This window comes from Geotrypetes seraphini, chromosome 7, assembly GCF_902459505.1.
Source record: "Geotrypetes seraphini chromosome 7, aGeoSer1.1, whole genome shotgun sequence".
Classification (NCBI taxonomy): domain Eukaryota; kingdom Metazoa; phylum Chordata; class Amphibia; order Gymnophiona; family Dermophiidae; genus Geotrypetes; species Geotrypetes seraphini.
Genome location: NC_047090.1, coordinates 27,941,255 through 27,960,431, shown reverse-complemented (window position 1 = coordinate 27,960,431; position 19,177 = coordinate 27,941,255). Strand labels below are relative to the sequence as shown.

Below are 19,177 nucleotides of genomic sequence, written 5' to 3'. Positions count from 1 at the left end.
GTAAACACCCGGGGGAAGCAGAGGAAAACACTGCATCGCCGGGGCCACATATGGCCCTCGGGCCGCAGGTTGGACACCCCTGCTTTAGAGCTTAAAACCCTTTAGTAAAAGGAACTGCTTGTTTCTGAAATGCAATTTTGATCAGTCCTAGTTTTTGAAGTTCTGAGCCCAGTATTATGGGGGGCCGTTTCTTAGGAACTGGGCACAGTTCCTCCCCTTTTATTTTGAATGCTATTTGTGGAGAGTGTCACCTGGAAGACAAAAATTACTCCCACCATGGGGTGATGGAGCCTTGTATACTGCTTTTTTTTTCATTGGCATTTCAAAGCACTGGAGGATTAAGTAACTTGCCCAGGTAGCAGCACTGGGATTTAATCTCACAACCTCTGCCAGTGAGCCACAGCCCCTTCTTCCACAGCTGGCCTCAAGTCTTGCTCCTGAAATGGGTCACTTCACACAGATCACAATAATGCATCCTATTTGCTTGCACTTCATGGAAGTGTAGCTTCAGATTTTGGGTGGGCAGTAGACCAGCAAGAGTGGAGAAATGCACCACAGGGCGAACCCGAAAGATCTGGCTGGCTGTGCACAACGCAGCCACCTTGAGCTGTTTTAAGTGTATGCTGCAGCTGGGCCAAGGGGGCCTGAGCTCCTCCCCACAGGAAGAGGTGCAGAGCAGAGAGATGAAGCTGCTGGGGCTCCCTCACAGCCTAATGTGTGTGTGTGTATGGTTACAGATTCCATCTTACTATGTCTGCGTCTTATGTTACAACCCATCAGCAGCCAAAGAGAGAGACAGGAGGAGGAGGAAAAGCCTGTTTACACAGACTGCAAACCGCCTGGGGAATAAAGCAGGAAAGGAAGTGAGCCGGCTTTCTGTCTGACTGCTCCAACTTCCTGCTCATACACACACTCACAGCACCAGGACAAAAAAAAAAAAAAAAATCAAAACTCGAAAAAGGAAAAAAAAAAAAAAGAAAGAAATCAGGATCTCATTACAAGAGAAACAGAAACGTTTGCAGACGGCTGTCAGCATGGAAAAGGAGGGGATTTTACCTGTTTAAGTTTGTAGCATTCACAAAGCAAGAAGAAACTTTATTATTATTTTTTTTTTAAAAGAGTGCACCAGACGCCTGGGTATGTAGAAGGTGTATCTTCTGTATTTCAAAGCAATTGAGTTTTTTTGTGTTGTGATGCTTGTGAATTATGTTGTCCGGATGCTCTAAAGAGGCTTATTTTCAGAGGACGAGATTTTGAAAATGACAGTGTTAGGAAAGGATGGACTTTTGGGAGGGGGGGGGGATAAGGTTGCAGGTCCCGATTTTGTACACTGCTGCTAAAATAATAAAAGAGAGAGAGAGAGAAAAAAAAGATTTGACATTGGAGTTACGTTGTTAAAAGGGCGAGAAGAGACCCTACAAAAAAAACCCCCTCTTTGCCTTGGGACTGTGGCATTAGAAAGCGTGAGTGTCACAGGGGCACATTGCAAAAAGCAGCAGCTTAACCGGAATCGCTTGCAGCACTTTTTTTTTAAATATCTGCCGGACGATCTCGCCTTAAATATATATATTTCTTTTTAAGAAGTGGTCTTTCCGGGACATTAGATCGAGATGGCAACACAAACCCTTTTTTAAATGAAACCACTTTTTAAATGTCTGTCCACGGGGGGGAAAAATATGGGGCGATCATCGGGGTTGTTTTTTTTTTTTTAAACCCTGTTATGTATAGAGGGGGGGGAAAGGTTTCAGGAGGGCAGGCGATCTCTTCTCCCCCCCCCCCCCTTGTTATTTGGGCTCTAGAAACAGCATTAACAGAGTTTCTCACTTGTCTGGAAACAGCAGGACTAATTGCCATGCGCTTCCGGTTTGAAACTGGCAGCAGACAACATCTTGACTATGAGTCACTGGAGTAGCACAAAGAGACTCTGTGGTTTCCTCCGGCTCAGGTTTATGCGTTTGTCCCTCTGCCGTTTCCTTTGTAGTCTTCGGATGGGTTTTTTCTCTCTCTCTCTCTCTCTTTCGATTCTGGTTTCTTTTTGCTTCTCATTTGTTTTGCATCAGAAGATAGAAGAAAATTAGAGAGTTTGGTTTCAGGATCTAGGGAATTCCCCCCCTTAAAGGTTTGCAAAGGATCTGTTGCTGCAAGGGGGGGGGGGGGGGGGCGGAAGTGCCCTGAATTTTCCACTGGCTGCAGGAAGAGAGCGAGTTTAGTCATGGCTAAGTAATGTCTGCAACACACCAACTAATCTCGTTAGGCGTTTCCGTGGTCCCAGCACAGGAGGGTTTTTGTGCAGCTCCGCGAGCCGAAAGGGAAACGACTTGACATCTTTATTTATTTAGGGTTTCTGTGTGTCCCCTCCCCCCCCCCCGGCTGTAACATAAACATCTTTGCACGAAAAGCCTTCTGCATCTCTTTTGCTAACCCAAGACCTTGCTGACCCCCCCTCCTCCCCCTCCACTTGATGCTTTACTTGCTTTTAAAATCTCCGATCACTTCCGGGTATGGAAATACTGTTTTTCGTTTCGTTCTTGAAACGAAAGACTAGGAAAAGAGAGGAAAAAAAGCGCAGGGCCAGGGAAGACTCCCCCGATGGAGCAACTTGGGCCACTCCAGGACCAGAAACAGGTCGATTTTTTTTTTTTTTTTTTACATGCATCCTGCAGTTAGAGCTGCTGCCTGCAAGTAAACCTCAAGTGTGTTGATGCTGCAGATAGCTTTGAAGTCAGGTCTGCTTCCAAAATCTGTTCTGAGCACCCGACAGGCAGCCAATGAATATGCAGGAGTAAATATTTGCATATACTGGGTGTCCAGGGTATGAAACTATATCGCATGCATATTGGGGATATCCCAAAAACCCATCTGCGTGTGGGGGGTCCTTAGAACAGATTGTGGAAGCCCTGCCATAGGTAAAGGGGGGGGGGGGAATGGGACTTCAGATACGCCTTTTCTGTGTAGTTTGCACAATCAGAGCAATTTATGGGCTAGTTTCACTAAGCAAACCGATTGGCTTGCGACCCCGTTGCGTGAAGATTTTCCTGCGATCCGCTTCCAATCCGTGCATGCAAATGAAGGGAAATGTATGCAAAGTAGACAGGGACGCGGTTCACCAACGTTTGCGACCAGATTTCCCTCCGTCCCGATTCACTAACCTCTCCTGCGATCCGCTTCCAATCCGTGCACGCAAATGAGGGGAAACGCATGCAAAATAGACAGGGACGCGATTTGCCAACGGAATTTTTAAGTTTATTAGGATTTTATATACCGCCTATCAAGGTTATCTAAGCGGTTTTACAATCAGGTACTCAAGTATTTTCCCTCTCTGTCCCGGTGGGCTCACAATCTAGCTAATGTACCTGGGGCTATGGAGGACTGAGTGACTTGCCCAGGGTCACAAGGAGCAGCGCGGGGTTTGAACCCACAACCCCAGGGTGCTGAGGCTGTAGATCCAACCACTGCGCCACACACTCCTCCACCGACTGGGCTGGCCAATCAACCCAAAAAGCGACTGCTGGGGGACCAGTCGCAAACGTCTTTCCGACTCTCCAGCTCCATTGAAGCCCTGCTCTCTGCACGCCCTGCTCTTTGCTGCCCCCAAATCTCTCCTGCCTGCCACCCCGATGCTCTTCCCCGATCTCTCCTGCCTGCTGCCCTGCTCGTCCCCGCACCTCTCCTGCCCTTCCCCGCACTACGAACCCATGGTTTTAACCCGCAGGTTTAAAGCGGGTTAAAACTACGGACCCGCTGTGCTAAAAATAAAAAAAAAAGGTTTAAAGTTAAAAAAAAAAGTCATGCTCAGACGGGCATGCGCAGACCATCTACAGATGGTCTGCACATGCGTTGGGATCGCACACCAGCGATCCATGCCGGCAGACGGGGGTTTTCCTCCGATCGCCCCTATCTGCATATTGGAGATTGAAGAATCCATCGGACCTGCCCGGATCGGTCCCGATCAGGCAGGTTCGTGAATCTAGCCCTATGTGACTTGCTCAGAGTCCCAAAGAGCTAGAGTGGGGATCAGACTCAGCCTCAGGGTGCTGAGGTAGCTGCTCTCACCATAGGTAAGGTTCATAAGTTTTGTAGGAAAGGTGGTGCTCCAAAGGGGTGACGGGAGTAAATCACGCGAGACAACGGCGCGCCGACAACTGAGCGCAGACAACTGAGCGCAAGGTTGACGGCGCGCCGAAGAAAAGCACTATTTTAAAGGGCTCCGACGGGGTGTGTGGGGGGGAAACCCCCCCACTTTACTTAACAGACATTGCGCTGGCGTTGTGGGGGGTTTGGGGGGTTGTAACCCCCCACATTATACTTAAAACTGAACTTGTTCCCTATAAAACAGGCAAAAAGTTCGGTTTCAAGTATAATGAGGGGGGTTACAACCCCCCAAACCCCCCACAACACCAGTGCGATGTCTGTTAAGTAAAATAGGGGGGTTCCCCACCAACACCCCCTGTCGGAACCCTTTAAAATAGTGCTTTTCTTCGGCGCACCGTCAACCTTGCGCTCAGTTGTCGGCGCGCCGTTGTCTCGCGCAATTTTGTCTATGAACCCTCAAAAGGGACCCTTTTACATAAGGTGTGCTTAGCGCGCCGAAAAAGACAAGCTGAACTTGGGTAGTTTTGCTGTTTGCATGCGCTAATCGAGCACTATTTATTTTTTTCTGCTTACACCCCACCACATCCCTTTTACAAAACCGCGAAAGCGGATTTCAGTTCCGGCTGGCGCGCTAAATGCTCTGCGCTGCTCCCGGCACTCATAGGGTTCGGGAGCAGCGCAGAGCGTTCGGCGTGCTGGCCTGCGCTAAACACTGCTTTAGCGGTTTTGTAAAAGGGGTGGGTGGGGGATGATATTTTGGAGGAGGCGTGTCATCGGTGGGGAATGGGCATGCTCCCATTACCACGTGCTAACTGGTTAACTGCTAACACCAGTTAGATAGGAGGCGGTAAATGTTCCCATGTTAATTATTTTCAGTCGCTGCCCACTATCAACGGCATTAGAGCTTACCTTAAAAATTGAAACATAGAAAAGCCGTTTTATCAGGGACACACTAGGAATGTACTTAGCCCCCCCCTGTGTTAGGATGTGCTAAGCCCATGTTTTAACCCATCTTAGTACAAGGGCCCCTAAGGGAGTTGAAGTTGCTGTTTGTGTCTATATAGGAAAAATACTTAGAAGATCTTGTATGTGTTTTGCAGTTCTGCCCTGTGTCCTCAGCATCCATTTTGAGTTTTGGTTTATTTTTTTTTTTTGTGTGTGTAGGTTTGAGTTTGAAGCACTATCCCCCTATTCCAGTAATAGTCACCGACTTTTAAAGTCAGGGCCAAAGGAGAACCTCCAAATATTTTCCCATAGGGGAACACGACACTCTTGACCAGTGTGTATCAATGATATTCACCCCTATCAGTCCACCTTCAAACTTTTCATTGGGGGGGTCTCCTCAAGGAGATGAGCATTTCCAAATGCATACTCTTTGTTGAGATATATCTCGGCCTTAAAGCATGCATCTTGTCCCCTATCAACTACCCCTTTGCTGTCAGGGGCTTGGTTTGAGAGGCAGCATAAAATAGAAAGATGATGGGGGCCACTCTAGAAGTCTCCAGCGGCTGCCCTTGGTCCCCTGGCCTCAGTGGCATAGCAAGGGTGGGGCAGACCGCCCCACTCCGTCTTGGTGAGGGCACCGGCTGCTCTTCACTTCCCCCCCCAAGCCACGCTCGTGCCCTCTCCCGCCCCCACACCTCTTTGAATCTTCCCAGCGCAAGCAGCTTTTGGCCTGCTGCTCGCGACAGCCTGGCTCTTTCTAGAAATCATTTCTGGGTCGCAGGGTCAGGAAGTGACATCAGAGGGAAACCCAACGCCGGTGCGAGTAGCAGGCCGGGGAAGCTGTTCACATGGGCAAAGATTTAAAGAGGTGTGGGGGGTGGGAAGGGAGGTCACGAGTGTGGTGTGTGAGGCATGGAAGATGCAGGAGGTGGGGGCACCACCACTCCAGCACGTCCTACCCTCGGGCCTTGCTCTATTCCATAAAATTAATCTGAGCACTTCCACCCATAAGAAAGCTAAATTAAACAAGGGAGGAAATTCACTGGACAGTGAAAGCAAGAGTGTTGTGAGTGACCATGCTGACAATATATTAGAAAGTAAAAGTTACACATGGGAGGGTGCCAGGAAAACAAACATATATGGATTAGAGGCAGTTTAAAGCTATAGATTACTTCTATTTTTTCTGTCTTGATGGCTTATGTTGGTGTTTAAGAAACATAGAAACATGACGGCAGATAAAGGTCGCACGGCCCATCCAATCTGCCCATCTACAGCATCCACTATTTCTTCCTCTCTCTAAGAGATCCCACGTGCCTCTCCCAGGCTCTCTTGAGGTCAGACACAGTCTCTGTCTCCACCGCCTCTAACATGAGGCTCTTCCACGCATCGGCTTATTTATTCCATTTTTTATACCGTTCTCCCAGGGGACCTCAGAATGGTTTTTACATGCATTTATTCAGGTACTCAAGCATTTTTCCTTTCTGTCCTGGTGGGCTCACAATCTATCTAATGTACCTGGAGCAATGGGGGGATTAAGTGACTTACCCAGGGTCACAAGGAGCAGCGTGGGTTTGAACCCACAACCCCAGGGTGCTGAGGCTGTAGCTTTAACCACTGCGCCACTCTAGAAATCAAGATGTAGTAAAAGTGAGCCAAGTATAGGGCAATCAAGCCATTGTGACATCACTGATGAGGTTGGCTCTTAGGCATTGGTGGAATGAGGCATTGTGATGTCACAATACCAGCTCTGGTTATCAGAGGCTGAAACGTTTCACACTATTTATTTATTCAATTTTCTATACTGTTCTGCCAGGTGAGCCCAGAATGGTTTACATCAATTTATTCAGGTATTCAAGCATCTTTCCCTCTCTGTCCTGGCGGGCTCACAATCCATCTAATGTACCTGGGGCAATGGGGGGATTAAGTGACTTATTCAGGGTCACAAGGAGCAGCGTGGGTTTGAACCCACAACCTCAGGGTGCTGATGCTGTAGCTTTAACCACTGCGCTACACTCCCCACCCTTTCTGTAAAAAATAGTATTCCCTTAAATTACTCCCGAGCCTGTCACCTCTTAACTTCATCCTATGCCTTTTCATTCTGGATCTTCCTTTTAGAGAATGACACAGGGACAGATTTTTTTTCCCATCCCCGCAAGTTTTGTTGCTGTCCCTGCCCCATTCCTGTAAGCTCTGCCTTAACCTCACAAGCCTCGAACACTTATGATTTTAAAGTGTTTGAGGCTTGTGCAGATGAGGATAGAGCTTGCAGGAACGGGGGCAGGGACAGAAAAAGAACTTGATGGGACGGGAAAATGAGTCCCCACAGGGACAGAGAAAAATTTGTCACCATGTCATTCTTTACTTCCTTTCAAATGAAAGACTGGCTTCATGCGCAAGTCTGGCCCTCCAGGGTTGCACACTATAATCATGAGATACAAAAGATGATTATGTATGAGAGAATTGACATACAGGGTGCAACTGGGGTGAACCTTAAAATGGTATGTTCTTCTTTTTCACAACAGAAATGTGTGTAAAGGGTCATGGATAAGATGCAACCTTTCTGTGGTACAACCAGAGCAGTTTATAATTTATTGCATGAACATAAGACTAGCCTTACTGGGTCAGACCAATGGTCCATCAAGCCCAGTACCCGTTCTAACGGTAGCCACTCCAGGTCACTAGAACCTGGCCAAAACCCAAGGAGTAGCAACATTCCATTCAGAATCCTAAAGATTCTGAAATCCCAAAGATTCTGGAACCCCAAGGAGTAGCAACATTCCAAGCTACCGATCCAGGGCAAGCAGTGGCTTCCCCCATGTCTTTCTCAATAACAGACTATGGACTTTTCCTCCAGGAACTTGTCCAAACCTTTCTTAAAACCAGCTACGCTATCCGCTCTGCCAGTTAATTGTTTATTTGGGTCAGAGTTTGGAGAAATGATTGAGGGGGGAATTGTACTAACCTCTCTGATATTCAAAACCACCTCAGACAGCACACAGAGGGGCATAATCAAAACATACGTGTAAGTCCGATTCAGACGTATGGTGCTAAACACCCAAAGTCAGCACTGGGAAAATGTCCATTCTCGAAAGGCAAATCACTATATGTCCCAAATTTTTTTTTCTGAAAATCATCTCTCTATGCGTCCTGGCTTTTGATTGACCATACCGCCATTATGTCTGTCTTTATACTACATTCTTGACCAAAAATTTGTCCAAGTCCAAAACGCCCAGAACAAGACTTTTTGGATGTGGGAGGGGCCAGCATTGTGATAGACTGGCCACCCAGACGTGGCAACAGAGCAGTGGGGCACTGCTGTGAACATTACAAAAAGGGTGCCACATATATATCTCACCAGAACTCCCTTATACGTTATGGTGAGCCTCCCCAAAACCACCTGTCTACTACCCCAATAGCCCTTATGGCTGCAGGTGGTACCTATATGGCAGTAGAGTAGGGTTTTGGTGACCTCACATTTTCCACAATAAATGTAGTGGTTAGAGTGACTTACGGGACACCTGTATGCAGCTCTACTAGGTTTTCCTAAACCAGGTGACAGGTATGTACGTTTTTATTCTGATCTTTGTGGGGGTGTGTGGGGTTAGTGATCATCCGGTCACATTGGATACCTTTTTGGCACTTATATCGGTTTTCACACCATCTAACTCACAACGTATAAGTTTCTTCAAGGAGGTCTCATAAAACATTCAATTATCCCTGCAGAACGACTGAGTGTAGGTCAGCCCATCCTAACCACTCCTCCAGATAGGCCCCTTTCAGCTCTGGGTGCTGCCCGATTCACGATTCGAATCGGTTCACTGATTCAAATCAGGTGAATCGATTTGAATCGGTTCGTTTTTGTTAAAAAATGGACTTACCGATTCAGCTGCAAGACGAGTTCGAGATATTTCACGCCGCCGGCCGCCAGACTCTACCCATCATTTTTGCGAAATCGGAAGTTACATCGGAAGAAATGGAAAGAATGGGAGAGTCAATCGGCGAGCGAGCGGACCTCGTGCAGCAGACCTCGGCAGCAGCAAATACTATTTTTGGCTGGCTCTTCCCCCCCAAATTACTTCTCTCTTCCCCTTGATTTAATATCCAGTTCAGTAAGTAAATGAATTGGAATGGGGGCTGGTGAGTCTTGGGGCCTGGGACTGGAAGCTGAAATCGGCAGGGGGCCTGGGGATGGAAGCTGAAATCGTCAGGGGGGCTCGGGATGGAAGCTGAAATCAGCAGGGGGACTGGGGATAGATGCTGAAATTGGCAAAGGGGCTGGTGAGTCTTGGGGGCAGGGGATGGAAACTGGGAATCGGCAGGGGGGCTGGTGAGTCTGGGGGGCTGGGGATGGAAGCTGGGAATCGGCAGGGGGGCTGGTGAGTCTGGGGGGCTGGGGATGGTAGCTGAGAATCATTTCTGTAGGCTATCAGAAATTTGCTTAATTATCTACTCACACAGAAAAGCAGTAAAAGCCAATAGGTTCTCAGAGTGGGAACAACCTGTTTGATCTTGCACTCGTGTGATTGACCAATTGTATATCGCTGTTTAGTTTATCACATTGATTAATTTGAGCACACGTGAGGTGTCCTATGATGGTGTGCACTGCAGGCAGAGGGTGATTAACCTGTGCCTTATTGTGTAAAGCGCTGGAGAATTCTCTCCCCTCGCTTACCTCTCATGCTGAGGACCCCTTGCTTTAGTATAATCATTTATATGATTTATCTTATAAACATTATTACGTGGTCTTTTCCTCAAGTGTTGAGACATCAGGTTGTTCCCACTCGGAGAACTTATTGACTTTTACAGTGAATCGAATCGAAAAATCGATTCAACAGGGTGAATCGAATCAAAATATTTTTCTCTGAATGGGGCAGCACCAGAGGCCTAAAAGGTCCCTTAATACATCCAGAAATTTGGTTTGATTATCGGCACTTGGACGACCTGTCTTTTAGGTCATCCACATGCCGACTTGGGCGGGTTTTTAGATGAGTTTAAGATTCAATTATGAGCCCCACAGAGTTTTGGAAATCCTTAAATTGGCTTCCCTTGGATGTGAAGTTTTGTAAAATCCAGTAGTTACACATTAGGGATGTGGATTCATTAGTGTTCTTATGGTTTGTTAGCAGGCCTTAAAAAAAGTGTAGTATGCACTAATTAATTTTATATACATTAAATTACAAATTAACACATGTTAAGTTGATTACCGTATTTTCGCGGATATAACGCGCACCATTGTAAAACGCGCACAGGGGTATAGCGCGCAGAAATCACGATGATATGTACAAAAACTTTTCTATACCGCGCTCAGGCATATAACGCGCATGCTGCCCGACTCTCCTTTCGCCCGCCCTGACTTTCCGTGCGCTGTCCCGACTCTCCGTTCACCCCCCCTGACTTCCGTGCACTGTCCTCCCTTGAAGTCCTGTCCCCCCTTGAAGGTCTGTCCCCATCCTGAAAGCCTGATGCCCCCCCCGACGTCCGATACATCCCCCCCCCCCGGCAGGACCACTCGCACCCTCACCCCGAAGGACCGCCGACTCCCCAACAATATCGGGCCAGGAGGGAGCCCAAACCCTCCTGGCCACGGCGACCCCCTAACCCCACCCCGCACTACATTACTGGCAGGAGGGATCCCAGGCCCTCCTGCCCTCGACGCAAACCCCCTCCCCCAACGACCGCCCCCCCCCAAGAACCTCCGCCCGTCCCCCAGCCGACCCGCGACCCCCATGGCCGACCCCCACGACACCCCCACCCGCCTTCCCCGTACCTTTGTGTAGTTGGGCCAGAAGGGAGCCCAAACCCTCCTGGCCACGGCGACCCCCTAACCCCACCCCGCACTACATTACGGGCAGGAGGGATCCCAGGCCCTCCTGCCCTCGACGCAAACCCCCCTCCCCCCCAAGCCGACCCGCGACCCCCCTGGCCGACCCCCACGACCCCCCCACCCCCCTTCCCCGTACCTTTGGAAGTTGGCCGGACAGACGGGAGCCAAACCCGCCTGTCCGGCAGGCAGCCAACGAAGGAATGAGGCCGGATTGGCCCATCCGTCCTAAAGCTCCGCCTACTGGTGGGGCCTAAGGCGCGTGGGCCAATCAGAATAGGCCCTGGAGCCTTAGGTCCCACCTGGGGGCGCGGCCTGAGACACATGGTCGGGTTTGGCCCATGTGCCTCAGGCCGCGCCCCCAGGTGGGACCTAAGGCTCCAGGGCCTATTCTGATTGGCCCACGCGCCTTAGGCCCCACCAGTAGGCGGAGCTTTAGGACGGATGGGCCAATCCGGCCTCATTCCTTCGTTGGCTGCCTGCCGGACAGGCGGGTTTGGCTCCCGTCTGTCCGGCCAACTTCCAAAGGTACGGGGAAGGGGGGTGGGGGGGTCGTGGGGGTCGGCCAGGGGGGTCGCGGGTCGGCTGGGGGGGAGGGGGGTTTGCGTCGAGGGCAGGAGGGCCTGGGATCCCTCCTGCCCGTAATGTAGTGCGGGGTGGGGTTAGGGGGTCGCCGAGGCCAGGAGGGTTTGGGCTCCCTTCTGGCCCAACTACACAAAGGTACGGGGAAGGCGGGTGGGGGTGTCGTGGGGGTCGGCCAGGGGGGTCGCGGGTCGGCTGGGGGATGGGCGGAGGTTCTTGGGGGGGGGGCGGTCGTTGGAGGGGGGGGGGTTTGCGTCGAGGGCAGGAGGGCCTGGGATCCCTCCTGCCCGTAATGTAGTGCGGGGTGGGGTTAGGGGGTCGCCGTGGCCAGGAGGGTTTGGGCTCCCTCCTGGCCCGATATTGTTGGGGAGTCGGCGGTCCTTCGGGGTGAGGGTGCGAGTGGTCCTGCCGGGGGGGGGGATGTATCGGACGTCGGGGAGTCGGCCGGGCAAGAGGGCTTGGGCTCCCTCTTGCTCCGATCGTGAATGCGGGTGCGGGTGGGAGCGCGTGCGAGCGGTCGTTCGGGGTGGGGGTGCGAGCGGTCCTGCTGGGGGGGTGAATCGGGCGTCGGGCGGGGTGGGAACTATGTTTAAAAACTTTTGTATACCGCGCTCAGGCATATAACGCGCGAGGGGTATGCGCGGTACGTAAAATCACGTATAACGCGCGCGTTATATCCGCGAAAATACGGTAACCCATGTTGAAAAGTTCTAATATGCATTAACAAATTTTAGTTAAATGAATGTGCAAAACAAACTAATAAAAAGTCCATAGTCAGGAAAAACCTTCAAATGAACCAAAACCTTTTGCCCTCTGAGCATTCCTATTACGTGTATGTCAGTGCTACTACCAGTAAAGTGAACTTTGAACTGTATATCCGTGGCTGAATTATTGACATCTTATCCTCACGACTCCTCTGTTATCCGTGCTTCTGTCGTCATTGAGGCCTTTTTGGACTTTCTCTTCAGTATGCACAGATTTGCAGGGACCATTTTAGAAAAGTTCTTGGGATTGGAGTTGAGATGTCCAGGTCAGGATGTGCTCAATTCCTCTTGTGTTTTATTAAAAGGCCCTGCCAACCATGGAACCTTTTGTAAAGTATGAACATAGGACACCATGTGTAATTGCCAGCACATCCAATGGGAGCAGCTTACTGGTAAGGTTATCAGACATGTCCTCCTTTTGAGGACATGTCCAGGGGTGTGGACGGCTTTTAAAAACCCTGTATCAGCTGAAGAGATCCCTTATGCCCTGCAGTCAGCAGCCCTGTCTGCTTATTCTCACTTTTTGTGATTGGGTAACAGCAGCCCATGAACAGTGCTACCAACTGCAAAGCATTCTGGCCACTGAAGGAGGATCTACTAGGGATCCCTGTCAGCCATAGCAAGGGGGCCATATTTTGGTGTGGCCTTGAGCCCTAAATCGGTGGGTTGGTCCTACCCGTGGTTTCGCCACTGAGGTGGAGGGCAGTTAATATTGGGGGTCGGAGGTGGGGGTCATTCTGGTTTATACCTGGCCCTTTATAAAGAGATGGTAATTATGGATGCCTCAGAGCAGGTGCAGAAGCCAATGGAGCCGTTTTCTGAAATAGGCATGTAATTCTGTTTTAAAAATGGAGATCCCACACCAGGTATGGCTCTTTGAAATCTCTGCATCCCAGGGATGTACCACATAAATAGTGGCCTTCTAACATTGCCATTTGCATGTGGATGCAATCTTTCTACAATACGCAAACCACCAGACAAAAGAGAAGATCAGTCTTTGCACAGACACAAGAAATTTCAAAAAGAGCCAGGTTTTCAAATCAAATGAACTTTTATGGCAACCATATATATGAATAAGCAAACACCAAAAAGTCCAACAGGACAGAGAACCCACGGGTATAAAACAGTACAAAAGGAAGTGATGTAAGCCCCAACTTGTTTATTTCAGAAAAGGACACAAGCAGAAGCTGTGGACCTTTTCTGAAATAAACAAGTTGGTTTTACATCAGTGATCTTCAGTGGAGTGTTTATTCTCCGTTCCCACTACCATATATATGAAAACATTCATATGACACTAAGGAACATTCATATGACTCGACACAGGCCATGTTTTGGCTGAAAACCTGCCTCAGGAGTCCTAAAATTAACATATATATATATATATATATATGTATATATACATACACACACACACACATATATAAAACATAATAAAATTGATAATATCTGAAGTATTGCGTTCAGTTCTGGTCTCCTTATCTCAAGAATGATATAGTGGCGCTAGAAAAGGTTCAAAGAAGAGCGACCAAGATGATAAAGGGGATGGAACTCCTTTCGTATGAGGAAAGACTTAAAATGGTTAGGGCTTATCAGCTTGGAAAAGAGACGGCTGAGGGGAGATATGACTGAAGTCTACAAGATCCTGAGTGGAGTAGAACGGGTACAATTGGATTGATTTTTCACTCCGTCAATAATTACAAAGACTAGGGGACACTCGATGACGTTACAGGGGAATACTTTTTAAAACCAATTGGAGGAAATACTTTTTCACTCTGAGAATAGTTAAGCTCTGGAATATGTTGCCAGAGGTTGTGGTAAGAACAGATAGCGTAGCTGGTTTTAAGAAAGGTTTGGACAAGTTCCTGGAGGAAAAGTCCATAGTCTGTTATTGAGAAAGACATGGGGGAAGCCACTGCTTGCCCTGGATCGGTTGCATGGAATGTTGCTACTCTTTGGGGTTCCGGAATCTTATGTTGCTCTTTGGGATTCCAGAATCTTGCTATTCTTTAGGATTCTGAATGGAATGTTGGTACTATGGATTTTGGCCAGGTACTAGTGACCTGGACTGGCCACTGTGAGAATGGGCTTCTGGGCTTGATGGACCATTGGTCTGACCCAGTAAGGCTATTCTTATGTTCTTATACTTAATTTTATGTTTTGAAATGATTTTGTCATTTTTAATTGCATTTCATTTGTGTCTATACTGTATATGTATATTGTACGATGTCCACTCTATTGTTAATTTTAGGACTCCTGAGGCAGGCTTTTCAGCCGTAACAAAGCCTGTGGAGTCATATGAATGTTTTCATATATATGGTTGCTATTAATGTTCATTTGGTTTGAAGGCCTGGCCTTCTCTGCTCTTTCTGGAATTTTTGCAATCTACATGCATAAAAGTTGCTCTTTACATGCGTACATGCTTCTAAGTGACCGCTCTAGATAGCAAAATCTGCCACCTGCAGAGTGTCCATTAGTTCACTTACGTACATAAAGCCACGGGTGATTCCACTCTTTATTTCAAGCACGTATTTCTGTAAAATGTCTGTTTCTGCTGGACATGATGCCAAATTTCCATATTTCTTCGGTGGTGGTGTAAATATTTACAAAAGTCTCTGCTTTCAGACGGAGTTTTGTCCAATATGCTGCAAATTATGACTATTCCACCTTGGCCGTTCATTCTATCCCAGATGACCTGTACAAAACTGGCTTATTTTATCCTAGAACCAGCTTCCTATGCTGTCATAGGGGTCTGTTTACTTATTACATTACATTACATTAGGGATTTCTATTCCGCCATTACCAACAGCTAATGCAGGTGTTAGTGAGCACACTAGTTGTTAGTATGGACATTGTAACTACCCCCAGGGTCTCTAAGCAGGACTCAACAGTGCCCCTAGTGGCCACAGCAAAAATCATTCCAGATATGTGACTCAGAAAGGAGTCAACCCTGCAGGCACTGAAATACTATATATATAAAAAAAACCAAACCACAAAATTCCCACTGCAACAGTTCTCAAAAATAGTTTTAATGGTCAGAATGTGTCAAGCCAAAACAAAATGCAATTAAAAAAAAAAAAGAAAGAAAATTTCAGGGGAAATCCTGTGTAGTGCTCAGGATTTCCCTACACAGTTCAATCAGCTCCAAAACTGTACTTTTTCACTCAAACAGTTTATTTTCCCAAAGTTCTTTCCCCAGCCTGCCCAATACTGGTCACAGGTAAGTCCAGCTCCTTAGCTGTAGCAGTCCAAGCAGCCCAAACATGAAAGCCTCCAGCTAACACAGCAATGCTGAGGCCAGGAGAATTGCCTCAAGTTTGCATTAGTAAAGCACAAATAACAGCTTTCAAAATTCCCTCCCAGATAATGGCAAACTTCTCCCACAAAAGCCACTCTCAGCTTCCTACAAGCCTGGGCTGAGAACAAAAACACAGAAATCAAAAACCCACAGTTCTGACAGTAAATGAAAAGGCAAAAAAGATATATATTCAGCAAAATAAGCAGAAGCGAAAAAAAACAAAAACAGTTTCATTCAAATGTCCCAAACACAGAAAAATCCAAAAACTCACAGCACTGCAATCAGTACTTGTAAATGGTTCCTTTTGCAACTTGCTCCTCCTGCAGCTCCAACAGCACTTCCGGGCCGAGGGCTGCAAACGGTGGTGTGGACTGTGGACCCAGCTTCTTCCACTTCCAGGTTTTCTAAGGCATTACCCTGGCTTGAGCCTGAAACTTTCTCTTTGGGAAGAGACCCATGTCTCTCCCCTCACCTCTCTCCCCACCTAGTGCAAACTACTGGCTTTTCATGTGGGGAGCCACGCCCTGCCCTGGCTGAGCCTGCTCTCACCTGGGGCACTCTTGGGCTCCCCCGGTGGACACTAGAGAAATAACAGGGACCATGGCAGGCACGGAGCCTGACTGGTCACAATTTGTGCAAATGGCTACCGTTAAAGCCAGACAGTACAGTACAAATTTTATGATAGCAGCTAGGACTGGAGAGGTGGGGAATCTAGACAGGCCATGGGTGGAGATTAGGTGTGGCTGGCTCTGATGGTGCGTGGGACATTGCCACATGTTAGCTGTCAGGACTACCAAAAGTGTGACTGAACTTAACACCACCTCAAAAGATGACTTTAAATGCAGCTGTAGTATTGGAGAAATTGTTCATAAAACTGCAACGCTATGTCGGCTCTTAACTCCTGAGGCAGGCCCTTTTGGGCCGAAACACGATCGTGTCGAGTCTTTAAATTCAATAGAAAGCATTGAACACCAGAGTCTCTTTCGCTGTTTGTTCTCCGCAGTCAAGTAGCCTGGCCATGAACCAGAAAAATATCCCGTTTGATGTCTGCAAGCAATATTCTACCCCCTCTTACTAGGTACATCCCCAGTCAGTTCGCGCCTACCACATTCTGTCTTTTATCACACAGTAATATGGATGCGGGGTTTTTTTTAAAGCAGATTTACATCTTGCGGTTTAACCTGCACGGATCCCAGAAGAAGGTTGTCGTATACCGAAACATGGACTGTTTCGGGTCCATACCACAGGACTGATACTGTGTACAATTTGGATTTTTCAAGTGTATGCATTGTTTTTACCTGTGAAGACTGTTTCACAGTACACTGTTTATCAAGAGCATCGCCTCCCCAGTGCTTGTTTTGTCTTTTGGTTGTGTGGAACTATTTGGTGAATTTCTTTTGTTTGCCTCAGTCACACACAAAACTCAAATAGACTGTTACCAAATACTGAATACATAGAGCGAAAGATTAGAGAAACTGGGCCTCTTCTCCCTCGAACAGAGGAGACTGAAAGGGGACATGATCGAAACATTCAAGGTACTGAAGGGAATAGACTTAGTAGATAAGGACAGGTTGTTCACCCTCTCCAAGGTAGGGAGAACGAGAGGGCACTCTCTAAAGTTGAAAGGGGATAGATTTCATACAAACGTAAGGAAGTTCTTCTTTACCCAGAGAGTGGTAGAAAGCTGGAACGCTCTTCTGGAGTCTGTCATAGGGGAAAACACCCTCCGGGGATTCAAGACAAAGTTAGACAAGTTCCTGCTGAACCGGAACATACGCTGGTAGGGCTAGTCTCAGTTAGGGCGCTGGTCTTTGACCAGAAGGCCGCTGCGTGCTGGGCACAATGAACCACTGGTTTGACCCAGCAGCGGCAATTGTTATGTTCTTATATTTTTATGCAGATTGGAAATAGAAAAGTGCATCCAGACCGCAGCACCGGAGAAGTCAAAACAGAAATGCATTTCTTCTTGTACCAAGCAAAATTATTAGAAATAATCCAATCCGATCCAATCCTTTATATATCGATTCATCCCTCAAAGAGGGCTCGACTTGGTTTACAAGTAGTAGAAATCAAACAAAGAAGGAATCAAAATTGACAGATGAAAGATCATTAATTAGAAACAGAGACTTCTGAAATGAACGAGTTTTTAGCATTTTCTGGAAAATTGATAATTGAGAAAGAAGTCTAACCTCAGACAGAAGCTCATTCGAAATTTTTGCAAATACAAAGGTAAACGAACGACAAAAATTGGCTGTAGTTTTGTTGTGTGTTTTTTTGGGTTTTTTTAATAAATCTTTATTCATTTTTAAAACTCACAATAAGTGTAACATAAAATACAATCATTTTATACTTTAACATCACTTAATATATCATCAAATTTGAACTCTCATCAAATATTCCCCCACCTTATACCCAACATTCATAAGCAAAAGAAATCATGAAATATTCCCATCCCCCCCCCCCAGACGTGGCTGTAGTTTTGATATTCTTTATGGTAGGAAAACCAAGTTTATATTTCTGGGCACTTCTGGAATTAGATGGCAAACAAGAATTAAAAAAAGATAGGAACAATAGGGGAAAAAAAAAATCCCATACAGAATTTTAAAGATCACACTGGCACATTTGAAATGAATTCTCCAATAAATTGGAAGCCAGTGAAATGCCTTCAACAGAGGGGTAACATGATCATATTTACGTTTACCAAAGATCAATTTTGCCATTGTATTCTGAATGAGCTGCAGCCTTTTCAGGCTGCATTTACTCAAACATATATAAAGTGAATTTGCATAATCTAATTGAGATAAAACCCTGCTGGTACACATTGAAGGTCCATCAAGCCCAGCATCCTACTTCCAACCATGGCCAATCCAGGTCACAAGTACCTGCCCATCACATCCCCAAAGCTGACCTATTCAGATCCCTAAACCAGAAATGAAATGATTTTTGTTTCAGCTGAAATTGTTCTCAAGTTTTATTCAACACAAATTCCGTGTCCCTGAACTCTGCCCCTCTCCGTCACACCCAGCTTTAACAGAGAAACAATAACCAACTCATCTCAGAATTAAAATGATTTTTTTTTTCTACCTGTGCAACATTTTCATCCAAACGTAACAACCCTCCCCCTTGCGATCCCAAAGACTCCAGGTTTTTCCAGGACTGTTATCGCTACCAGAGCTGTACAGCACTTATGGCAAAAAAACATGTTTTCTTTCTTTCAAAGATTGACTATTGTAATATTTGCAGGGATCTCTAGGTTCAATCATAGACATGTTTATGTTTATTTAAGATTTGATCTACCGCTCCTGCATTTTATTGACCTAAGCGGTTTACAATGTATCAAACTAAAATTAAATTAGGGACTTGAGGAAAACGACCCTGTCTGTCCCGTAGACTCACAATCTGGTTAAAGTACTGGATTAAAATAAAAATATGTAATACATTTCCAAGATCAAAAATCAACGAAAATAGAAATAATGAAAGAAGTAAAAAAAATAAAAAAATAAAACAACTTTAAGAGACAGCAAAGTCTCTGAGGCGGCTTGATAGTACGTTCAGTCTGCAGAACCAGGTCCACCGGCCGCCGCCAAAGAAGCAGGACCAGGAACCACGCCAATGAAAACCACCATGACAGGCGTCGCCGACAGCAGACTCCTTTCGATGTGTCCCACAACGCAGCTG

At 46.9% G+C, this 19,177-nt stretch overlaps 1 protein-coding gene across 5 annotated transcripts in view; it reads left to right on the top strand.

The window, feature by feature from the left end:
* Positions 1 to 686: 686 nt before the first annotated feature.
* ELK3 (ETS transcription factor ELK3) overlaps positions 687 to 19,177 on the top strand; it is a 93,763-nt gene continuing 75,272 nt past the window's right edge. For 2 of the 5 annotated variants that reach the window (XM_033953413.1, XM_033953412.1), the window contains exon 1: positions 687 to 1,137. The gene's annotated coding sequence lies outside the window, so the exon portion shown is untranslated. Of the gene's footprint in view, positions 1,138 to 2,517; positions 2,626 to 19,177 lie in introns of those variants that run through there. The other 3 variants (XM_033953415.1, XM_033953414.1, XM_033953416.1) reach the window with 2 other exon arrangements.